We start from the raw sequence: 9,771 nt of genomic DNA on the forward strand, positions 1-9,771 counted from the left end.
ACACAGTGGAAAGGAGGAAGAGAGGAAACCAGGCTAGCCAGGTGGAAAGGAGGAAGAGGGGACCAGACTAGCCAGGGACACAGGGGAAAGGAGGAAGAGGGGACCAGGCTAGCCAGGGACACAGGGGAAAAGGAAGAAGAGGGGACCAGGCTAGCCAGGGACACAGGGGAAAGGAGGAAGAGGGGACCAGGCTAGCCAGGGACACAGTGGAAAGGAGGAAGAGGGGACCAGGCTGGCCAGGGACACAGTGGAAAGGAGGAAGAGGGGACCAGGCTGGCCAGGGACACGGGGAAAGGAGGAAGAGGGGACCAGGCTGGCCAGGGACACAGGGGGAAAGGAGGAAGAGAGGAAACCAGGTTAGCCAGGGACACAGGGGGAAAGGAAGAAGAGGGGGCCAGGGACACAGGGGAAAGGAGGAAGAGAGGAAACCAGGCTAGCCAGGGACACAGGGGAAAGGAGGAAGAGGGGAAACCAGGCTAGCCAGGGACACGGGAAAGTAGGAAGAGGGGACCAGGCTAGCCAGGGACAAAGGGGAAAAGGAGGAAGAGGGGACCAGACTAGCCAGGGACACAGGGGAAAAGAGGAAGAGGGGACCAGGCTAGCCAGGGACACAGGGGGAAAGGAAGAAGAGGGAACCAGGCTAGCCAGGGACACAGGGGAAAGGAGGAAGAGGGGAAACCAGGCTAGCCAGGGACACGGGAAAGTAGGAAGAGGGGACCAGGCTGGCCAGTGACACAGGGGGAAAGGAGGAAGAGGGGACCAGGCTAGCCAGGGACACAGGGGGAAAGGAAGAAGAGGGGACCAGGCTAGCCAGAGAAAGGAGGAAGAGGGAAAACCAGGCTAGCCAGGGACGCGGGAAAGTAGGAAGAGGGGACCAGGCTGACCAGGGACACAGGGGGAAAGGAGGAAGAGGGGACCAGGCTAGCCAGGGACACAGTGGAAAGGAGGAAGAGGGGACCAGGCTGTCCAGGGCCACAGGGGGAAAGGAAGAAGAGGGGACCAGGCTAGCCAGGGACACAGGGGAAAGGAGGATGATGGGAAACCAGGCTAGCAAGGGACACGGGAAAGTAGGAAGAGGGGACCAGGCTGGCCAGGGACACAGGGGGACAGGAGGAAGAGGGGACCAGGCTAGCCAGGGACACAGTGGAAAGGAGGAAGAGGGGACCAGGCTGGCCAGGGACACAGTAGAAAGGAGGAAGAGGGGACCAGGCTAGCCAGGGACACAGGGGGAAAGGGAGAAGAGGGGGCCAGGGACACAGGGGAAAGGAGGAAGAGAGGAAACCAGGCTAGCCAGGGACACAGGGGAAAGGAGGAAGAGGGGGAACCAGGCTAGCCAGGGACACGGGAAAGTAGGAAGAGGGGACCAGGCTGGCCAGGGACACAGGGGAAAAGGAGGAAGAGGGGACCAGACTAGCCAGGGGAAAAGAGGAAGAGGGGACCAGGCTAGCCAGGGACACAGGGGGAAAGGAAGAAGAGGGAACCAGGCTAGCCAGGGACACGGGAAAGTAGGAAGAGGGGACCAGGCTGGCCAGGGACACAGGGGGAAAGGAGGAAGAGGGGACCAGGCTAGCCAGGGACACAGGGGGAAAGGAAGAAGAGGGGACCAGGCTAGCCAGGGACACAGGGAGAAAGGAAGAAGAGGGGACCAGGCTAGCCAGAGAAAGGAGGAAGAGGGGAAAACAGGCTAGCCAGGGACACAGGGGGAAAGGAAGAAGAGGGGGCCAGTGACACAGGGGAAAGGAGGAAGAGGGGGAACCAGGCTAGCCAGGGACATGGGAAAGTAGGAAGAGGGGACCAGGCTGGCCAGGGACACAGGGGAAAAGGAGGAAGAGGGGACCAGACTAGCCAGGGAAACAGGGGAAAGGAGGAAGAGGGGGAACCAGGCTAGCCAGGGACACGGGAAAGTAGGAAGAGGGGACCAGGCTGACCAGGGACACAGGGGAAAAGGAGGAAGAGGGGACCAGACTAGCCAGGGACACAGGGGAAAAGAGGAAGAGGGGACCAGGCTAGCCAGGGACACAGGGGGAAAGGAAGAAGAGGGAACCAGGCTAGCCAGGGACACAGGGGAAAGGAGGAAGAGGGGGGACCAGGCTAGCCAGGGACACGGGAAAGGAGGAAGAGGGGACCAGGCTGGCCAGGGACACAGGGGGAAAGGAGGAAGAGGGGACCAGGCTAGCCAGGGACACAGGGGGAAAGGAAGAAGAGGGGACCAGGCTAGCCAGAGAAAGGAGGAAGAGGGGAAACCAGGCTAGCCAGGGACACGGGAAAGTAGGAAGAGGGGACCAGGCTGGCCAGGGACACAGGGGGAAAGGAGGAAGAGGGGACCAGGCTGGCCAGGGACACAGGGGAAAGGAGGAAGAGAGGAAACCAGGCTAGCCAGGGACACGGGAAAGTAGGAAGAGGGGACCAGGCTGGCCAGGGACACAGGGGAAAAGGAGGAAGAGGGGACCTGGCTAGCCAGGGACACAGGGTAAAGGAGGAAGAGGGGACCAGGCTAACCAGAGACACAGGGTGAAAGGAAGAAGAGAGGGACCAGACTACCCAGGGACACGGGGAAAGGAAGAAGAGGGGACCTGGCTAGCCAGGGACACAGGGGAAAGGAGGAAGAGGGGACCAGTCTAACCAGAGACAGAGGGTGAAAGGAAGAAGAGAGGGACCAGACTACCCAGGGACACGGGGAAAGGAAGAAGAGGGGACCAGGCTAGCCAGGGACACAGGGGGAAAGGAGGAAGAGGGGACCAGGCTGGCCAGGGACACAAGGGAAAGGAGGAAGAGAGGAATCCAGGCTAGCCAGGGACACAGGGGGAAAGGAAGAAGCGGGGACCAGGCTAACCAGGGACACAGGGGAAAGGATGAAGAGAGGAAACCAGGCTAGCCAGGGGGAAAGGAACAAGAGGGGACCAGGCTAGCCAGGGACACATGGGAAAGGCATGGGAAAGCCTTTGTCCCAGGCTAGCCAGGGACAAAGGGTGAAGGAGGAAGAGGGGACCAGGCTAGCCAGGGACACAGGGGAAAGGAGGAAGAGGGGACCAGGCTAGCCAGGGACACAGGGGGAAAGGAGGAAGAGGGGACCAGGCTGGCCAGGGACACAGGGGAAAGGAGGAAGAGAGGAAACCAAGCTAGCCAGGGACACGGGAAAGTAGGAAGAGGGGACCAGGCTGGCCAGGGACACAGGGGAAAAGGAGGAAGAGGGGACCAGACTAGCCAGGGACACAGGGGAAAGGAGGAAGAGGGGACCAGGCTAGCCAGGGACACAGGGGGAAAGGAAGAAGAGGGAACCAGGCTAGCCAGGGACACAGGGGAAAGGAGAAAGAGGGGGAACCAGGCTAGCCAGGGACACGGGAAAGTAGGAAGAGGGGACCAGGCTTGCCAGGGACACAGGGGGAAAGGAGGAAGAGGGGACCAGGCTAGCCAGGGACACAGGGGTAAAGGAAGAAGAGGAGACCAGGCTAGCCAGAGAAAGGAGGAAGAGGGGAAACCAGGCTAGCCAGGGACACGGGAAAGTAGGAAGAGGGGACCAGGCTGGCCAGGGATACAGGGGGAAAGGAGGAAGAGGGGACCAGGCTAGCCAGGGACACAGTGGAAAGGAGGAAGAGGGGACCAGGCTGGCCAGGGACACAGTGGAAAGGAGGAAGAGGGGACCAGGCTGTCCAGGGGCACAGGGGGAAAGGAGGAAGAGGGGACCAGGCTAGCCAGGGACACAGTGGAAAGGAGGAAGAGGGGACCAGGCTGGCCAGGGACACAGTGGAAAGGAGGAAGAGGGGACCATGCTGGCCAGGGACACAGGGGAAAGGAGGAAGAGAGGAAACCAGACTAGCCAGGGACCCGGGAAAGTAGGAAGAGGGGACCAGGCTGGCCAGGGACACAGGGGAAAAGGAGGAAGAGGGGACCTGGCTAGCCAGGGACACAGGGGAAAGGAGGAAGAGGGGAACCAGGCTAACCAGAGACACAGGGTGAAAGGAAGAAGAGAGGGACCAGACTACCCAGTGACACGGGGAAAGGAAGAAGAGGGGACCAGGCTAGCCAGGGACACAGGGGGAAAGGAGGAAGAGGGGACCAGGCTGGCCAGGGACACAAGGGAAAGGAGGAAGAGAGGAAACCAGGCTTGCCAGGGACACAGGGGGAAAGGAAGAAGCGGGGACCAGGCTAACCAGGGACACAGGGGAAAGGATGAAGAGAGGAAACCAGGCTAGCCAGGGGGAAAGGAACAAGAGGGGACCAGGCTAGCCAGGGACACATGGGAAAGCCTTTGTCCCAGGCTAGCCAGGGACAAAGGGGGAAGGAGGAAGAGGGGACCAGGCTAGCCAGGGACACAGGGGAAAGGAGGAAGAGGGGACCAGGCTAGCCAGGGACACAGGGGGAAAGGAGGCAGAGGGGACCAGGCTGGCCAGGGACACAGGGGAAAGGAGGAAGAGAGGAAACCAGGCTAGCCAGGGACACGGGAAAGTAGGAAGAGGGGACCAGCTTGGCCAGGGACACAGGGGAAAAGGAGGAAGAGGGGACCAGGCTAGCCTGGGACACAGGGGAAAGGAGGAAGAGGGGACAAGGCTAGCCAGGGACGAAGGGGGAAGGAGGAAGAGGGGACCAGGCTAGCCAGGGACACATGGGAAGAGGGGACCAGGCTAACCAGAGACACAGGGGGAAAGGAAGAAGAGAGGGACCAGGCTAGCCAGGGACACAGGGGGAAAGGAAGAAGAGGGGACCAGGCTGGCCAGGGACACAGGGGAAAGGAGGAAGAGAGGAAACCAGGCTAGCCAGGGACACAGGGGGAAAGGAAGAAGAGGGGACCAGGCTAACCAGGGACACAGGGGAAAGGATGAAGAGAGGAAACCAGGCTAGCCAGGGGGACACAGGGGGAAAGGAAGAAGAGGGGAACAGGCTGGCCAGGGGAAAAGAGGAAGAGAGGAAACCAGGCTAGCCAGGGAAACAGGGGAAAGGAAGAAGAGGCGACTGGGCCAGCCAGGGACACAGGGGGAAAGGAAGAAGAGGGGACCAGGCTAGCCAGAGACAAAGGGGGAAGGAGGAAGAGGGGACCAGGCTAGCCAGGGGCACAGGGGGAAAGGAGGAAGAGGGGTCCAGGCTAGCCAGGGACACAGGGGAATGGGGGAAGTGGGGACCAGGCTAGCCAGGGACACAGGGTAAAGGAGGGGACAAGGCTAGCCAGGGACGAAGGGGGAAGGAGGAAGAGGGGGCCAGGCTAACCAGGGACACAGGGGAAAGAAGGAAGAGGGGGCCATGTTTGCCAGGTACACAGGGGGCAAGGAAGTAGAGAGGGGACCAGGCACACAGGGTAGAGCATGGTTTGAACTTCTAGCAGTGCTAAGTGGGTGCAGGGTGCTATGTAATGCACTGCTAACCAGTCTACTCTGTCATAGTTTAAATGATTTCTTCAAAATAGTAGAGGTTCTAGACCATTAGGATGAGAATTTTATTTAAGTGACACTATAGGCACCCAGGCAACTTCAGCTCATTGCAGTGGTCTGGATGCAGTGTCACATGACCCCTTAACCCTGCAATTGTAATTATTGCAGTTTTTTATAAAATGCAATAATTACCTACCTCTGACAACTTTTGGTTGCCTAAATGACGCTGGACGACCTCACGCTTTTCATGAGGACATCCAGTGTCACCCATAACCCCATAGGAAATCATTAAACCAGTTGCAGAACTATTGGGGGTCGCAGCTGCGACTGGGCCCAGCTGCCCTGCGGACCCCTGCTACCGCTGTGTCCTCTGCAATATGTTGCGGCCCACAGCGGTAGAGCTGCCCGGGCTGCATGTACACGGGCCCATCGGGTGGCCCATGCTGTTAGGGCCACCCGATGGAAATTTATTTACAGGCGGCACAGTCAGCGCTGCAGTGCTTTAACAGCACCACCGGGCCCCCTGTAATGAGGTCAAACGCTGGGGGGGAAGTGACAGCCCCAGTCACTTCCTCCCAGCAACAACCGGGACAGCGCGGGAGGAAGAAGAGGAGGGAGTCAAAGTGAGAACTCTGACTCCTATCAGGCTGAGCCACCACTGGATATAAGGGAAAGTCACCCTCCTGCATCTAAAAGGTAGAAAACAGGAGGGTGACTAAAACATTTTATATATGTGTGTGTTTGTTTGTATGTATGTGTTTGTGTATGTGTGTCTGTATGAATGTTTCTCTGTATGTGTGCCTGTCTGTGTGTGTGTGTATGTGTGTTTGTATGTCAATGTGTATGTCTGTATGTATATGTGTGTGTCTGTATATGCGTGCCTGCCTGTATGTATGTGTATCTGTTTGTCTGCATGTGTGGGGGGGTAACGTATGGGAGGGTAGACATATGGGGGGCCCCAGGGCAATTTTCGCACAGGGGCCGCGTGGTTTCTAGTTACGCCTCTGCATTATACAATGCTTTCCTAATTATTATTATTATTATTATTTATAAAGCACCAACAAGTTCCGTAGCGCTGTTCAATGGGTGGACTAACATGTATTTGTAATCAGACAAGTTTAACGCACAGGAACAGAGGGATTGAGAGCCCTGCTCAATGAGCTTACATGCTAGAGAGAGTGGGGTATAGTGACACAAAAGGTAAGGGTAGGGTAGAAAAGAAGGTTGCTAGGATAGTAGTCATTGAGGGCTTAGTGTTTTGATGACAGTTTCAGGAGAGATATCAGGGTGCAGGGAGGGAACGCTGTTCACAGTTTAATTGATATGCTTTCCTAAGGAAGTACCGTATTTTCCGCTCTATAAGACATACTTTTTCCTTCTCAAAAGAAAGGGGAAATATCTGTGCGTCTTATGGAGCGAATGTGTGCGCACCGCGGTACAGGAACTTCTGTTTCCTGTACCAGGCCGGACTAAATGGATGTGCTCACTGAGAGCACTTCCTTTCAGTCCGACCGGGTACAGGAAACTGAATCTCCTGTACCGCGGTGCGCACTGCTGCGCTCAGCCACGCTACAATAAAGGTAGGAGACTTACCAGGGACCATGGGAGGGAGAGAGAGGGGCACTAAGGGACGAGGAGAGGGGTGGTAAAGAACACTATGGGACGGGGGTGGGTGGAAAAACACTATGTGACAGGGGAGGGGGAGGGAGAACACTATAGGACAGGGGAGGCAGGGCCGGCGCGTCCATAAGGCGGCACAGGCGGCCGCCTTAGGGCGCACCGGCTCCGGGGGCGCAAGATTTCAGTAACCGGCAGGAGGGAAGCTCTCCCTCCTGCCGGCCACCATCTCCGCCCCCAGTGCGGCAGGGCTGCGATCAGGCGCTGTGAGGGAGCTCTAACCTCTCTGCTCTGCTCCCTCGCGCGCTGTCTAGTGATGCCGCGGGAGCCGGAATATGACGTCATATTCCGGCTCCCGCGGCATCACTAGACAGCGCGCGAGGGAGCAGAGCAGAGAGGTTAGAGCTCCCTCGCAGCGCCTGATCGCAGCCCTGCCGCACGCCGCCCAGCACCCCCACTGGACCCCAGGGAATGATCCACACCAGCTCTCCAGGTAGGGAGGCTGGGTGGATATTATTTATGTATTAAAATAATTTGTGAATGCATGTGATGTGTCTGTGTGTGAGAGTGTCTGTGTGTGAGAGTGTCTGTGTGTGTGAGTGTCTGTGTGTGTGTGAGTGTCTGTGTGTCTGTGAGTGTGTGTGTCTCTGTGTGAGTGAGTGTGTGAGTGAGTGTCTGTGTGTCTGAGTGTGTATGTGTCTCTGTGTGAGTGAGTGTCTGTGAGTGTGTGTCTGTGTGTGTGTCAGTGTGTGTGTGTGAGTATGTGTCTGTGTGTGTGTGTGTGTGTGTGTGAGTGAGTGTATGTGAGTATGTGTGTGTGTGTGTGTGTGTGTGTGTGTGTGTGTGCGTGAGTGAGTGTATGTGTTACTGTGAGTGACTGTGTGTCTGTGAGTGACTGTGTGTGTGAGTGAGTGTGTGTCTGTGAGTGTGTATGTGTCTCTGTGTGAGTGAGTGTCTGTATGTCTGAGTGTGTATGTGTCTCTGTGTGAGTGAGTGTCTGTGAGTGTGTGTGTGTCTGTGTGAGTGTCTGTGTGTGAGTGAGTGTCTGTGAGTATGTGTCTCTGTGTGTGTGTGTGTGTGTGTTTGCGTGAGTGAGTGTATGTGTTACTGTGAGTGACTGTGTGTGAGTGTATGTGTGTCTGTGAGTGTGTGCGTGAGTGAGTGTATGTGTGTCTGTGAGTGTGTGCGTGAGTGTATGTGTGTCTGTGAGTAACTGTGAGTGTGTGCATGAGTGAGTGTATGTGTGTCTGTGAGTGTGTGCGTGAGTGAGTGTATGTGTGTCTGTGAGTGACTGTGAGTGTGTGCATGAGTGAGTGTATGTGTGTCTGTGAGTGTGTGCGTGAGTGAGTGTATGTGTCTGTGAGTGACTGTGAGTGTGTGCGTGAGTGAGTGTATGTGTGTCTGTGAGTGATTGTATGAGTGTTGCATGTGAGTGTGTCAGTGTATGTGTGTGTCTGTCAGTGTGTGTTTGTGAGTGTCTGTCAAATCAGTGAGAGTATCTTTGTCATTGAGTCTGTGTGTGACTATCAGTGTGTCTGTCAATGAGTGTCAATCAGTGTGTGTGTGTGTCAGATCAGTGAGTCTCTGTGTTTGTCATTGAGTGTGTGTGACTGTCAGAAGAACACTAAGGGACAGGGAAGGGAGGGGACCAATAATGGACGGGGAGAGGGGCTGGTTAAGAGGCACATAGGTGAAGATGTTATTTTTGAATGGGGGGGGGAGTACCCAAAAATCCTTGCACCGGCCCTGAGGGGAGGGGAGTGTGTGGTAAGGAACACTATGGGACACGGGAGGGGAGTGGGTGGTAAGCAACACTATCGGACGGGAGGGGGGTGAGAACACTATTGTACAGGGGAGGGAAGTGGGGGTAAGGAACACTATTGGACGGGGGGGGGTGGAGAACACTATGGGACAGGGGAGTGGAGTGGGTGGTAAGGAACACTTTTTTTTTTTCCTTCTCTAAAAACTAGGTGCTTCTTATGGGCAGGTGCGTCTTATGGAGTGAAAAATACGGTAAGTGTTCAGAGATTTTTTGAAGGAGTGGAGATTGGGTGAGAGTCTAACAGAGAGGGGAAGGGCATTCCTTAGGAACGGTCAGCCCTAGAGAAGTCTTTAAGGTGAGCATCTGAGGTAGGAGTACGAACAGAGGTTAGACGTAGGTCTCTGGCAGAGCATAGGGGCCTAGACACCATCAGCACTGTAGTCCCCACGTCCAGCGTTACAGCTTGGCTGGGAACTTGCCGTCCTCCACCCACCCTGGACCCTAGACCAGGATCCAGCTTCCAGTGGGGAGCCCTCTCCTACTCCAGAGAGCGTAGCAGGAACAGCTCTTAAAAGAGATAGTGATTATAGCACACCAAAGAGCAATCCCAAGAGCAGGGATTATAGCAGATATAGCTCTCCCCTACAAGCATGAGACAATGCTCTGTGTTGAGGGTAAAACAGGAACTGAATTTTAACGGTGCCAGTGCATCGGCTGGCGGAGGCACCCGGTTAGGGTACAAGGCGGTCCATCACAATGGACATAATTACAACATAATCATTTGTGAGTATGTGTGCGACAATGTGTATGTGTCTGTCAGTAAATGAGTGTGTCCATCAGTAAGAGTGTGTGTCAAATCATGGAAAGTGTGTTTCAGTGTATATGAAATCAGTGAGTGTGTCATTTTCTTATGTATGTAAATGTGTTAAGTGTCCTCTTTGTGTAAATGTGTTTGTGTAATTGTCCTCTGTGTGTAAGTGTGTGTATCTGTATCAGTGTGTGTGCCAGTATCATCCGTGTGTAACTATT

Source organism: Pelobates fuscus, chromosome 4 (assembly GCF_036172605.1).
Source record: "Pelobates fuscus isolate aPelFus1 chromosome 4, aPelFus1.pri, whole genome shotgun sequence".
Taxonomy (NCBI): Eukaryota; Metazoa; Chordata; class Amphibia; order Anura; family Pelobatidae; genus Pelobates; species Pelobates fuscus.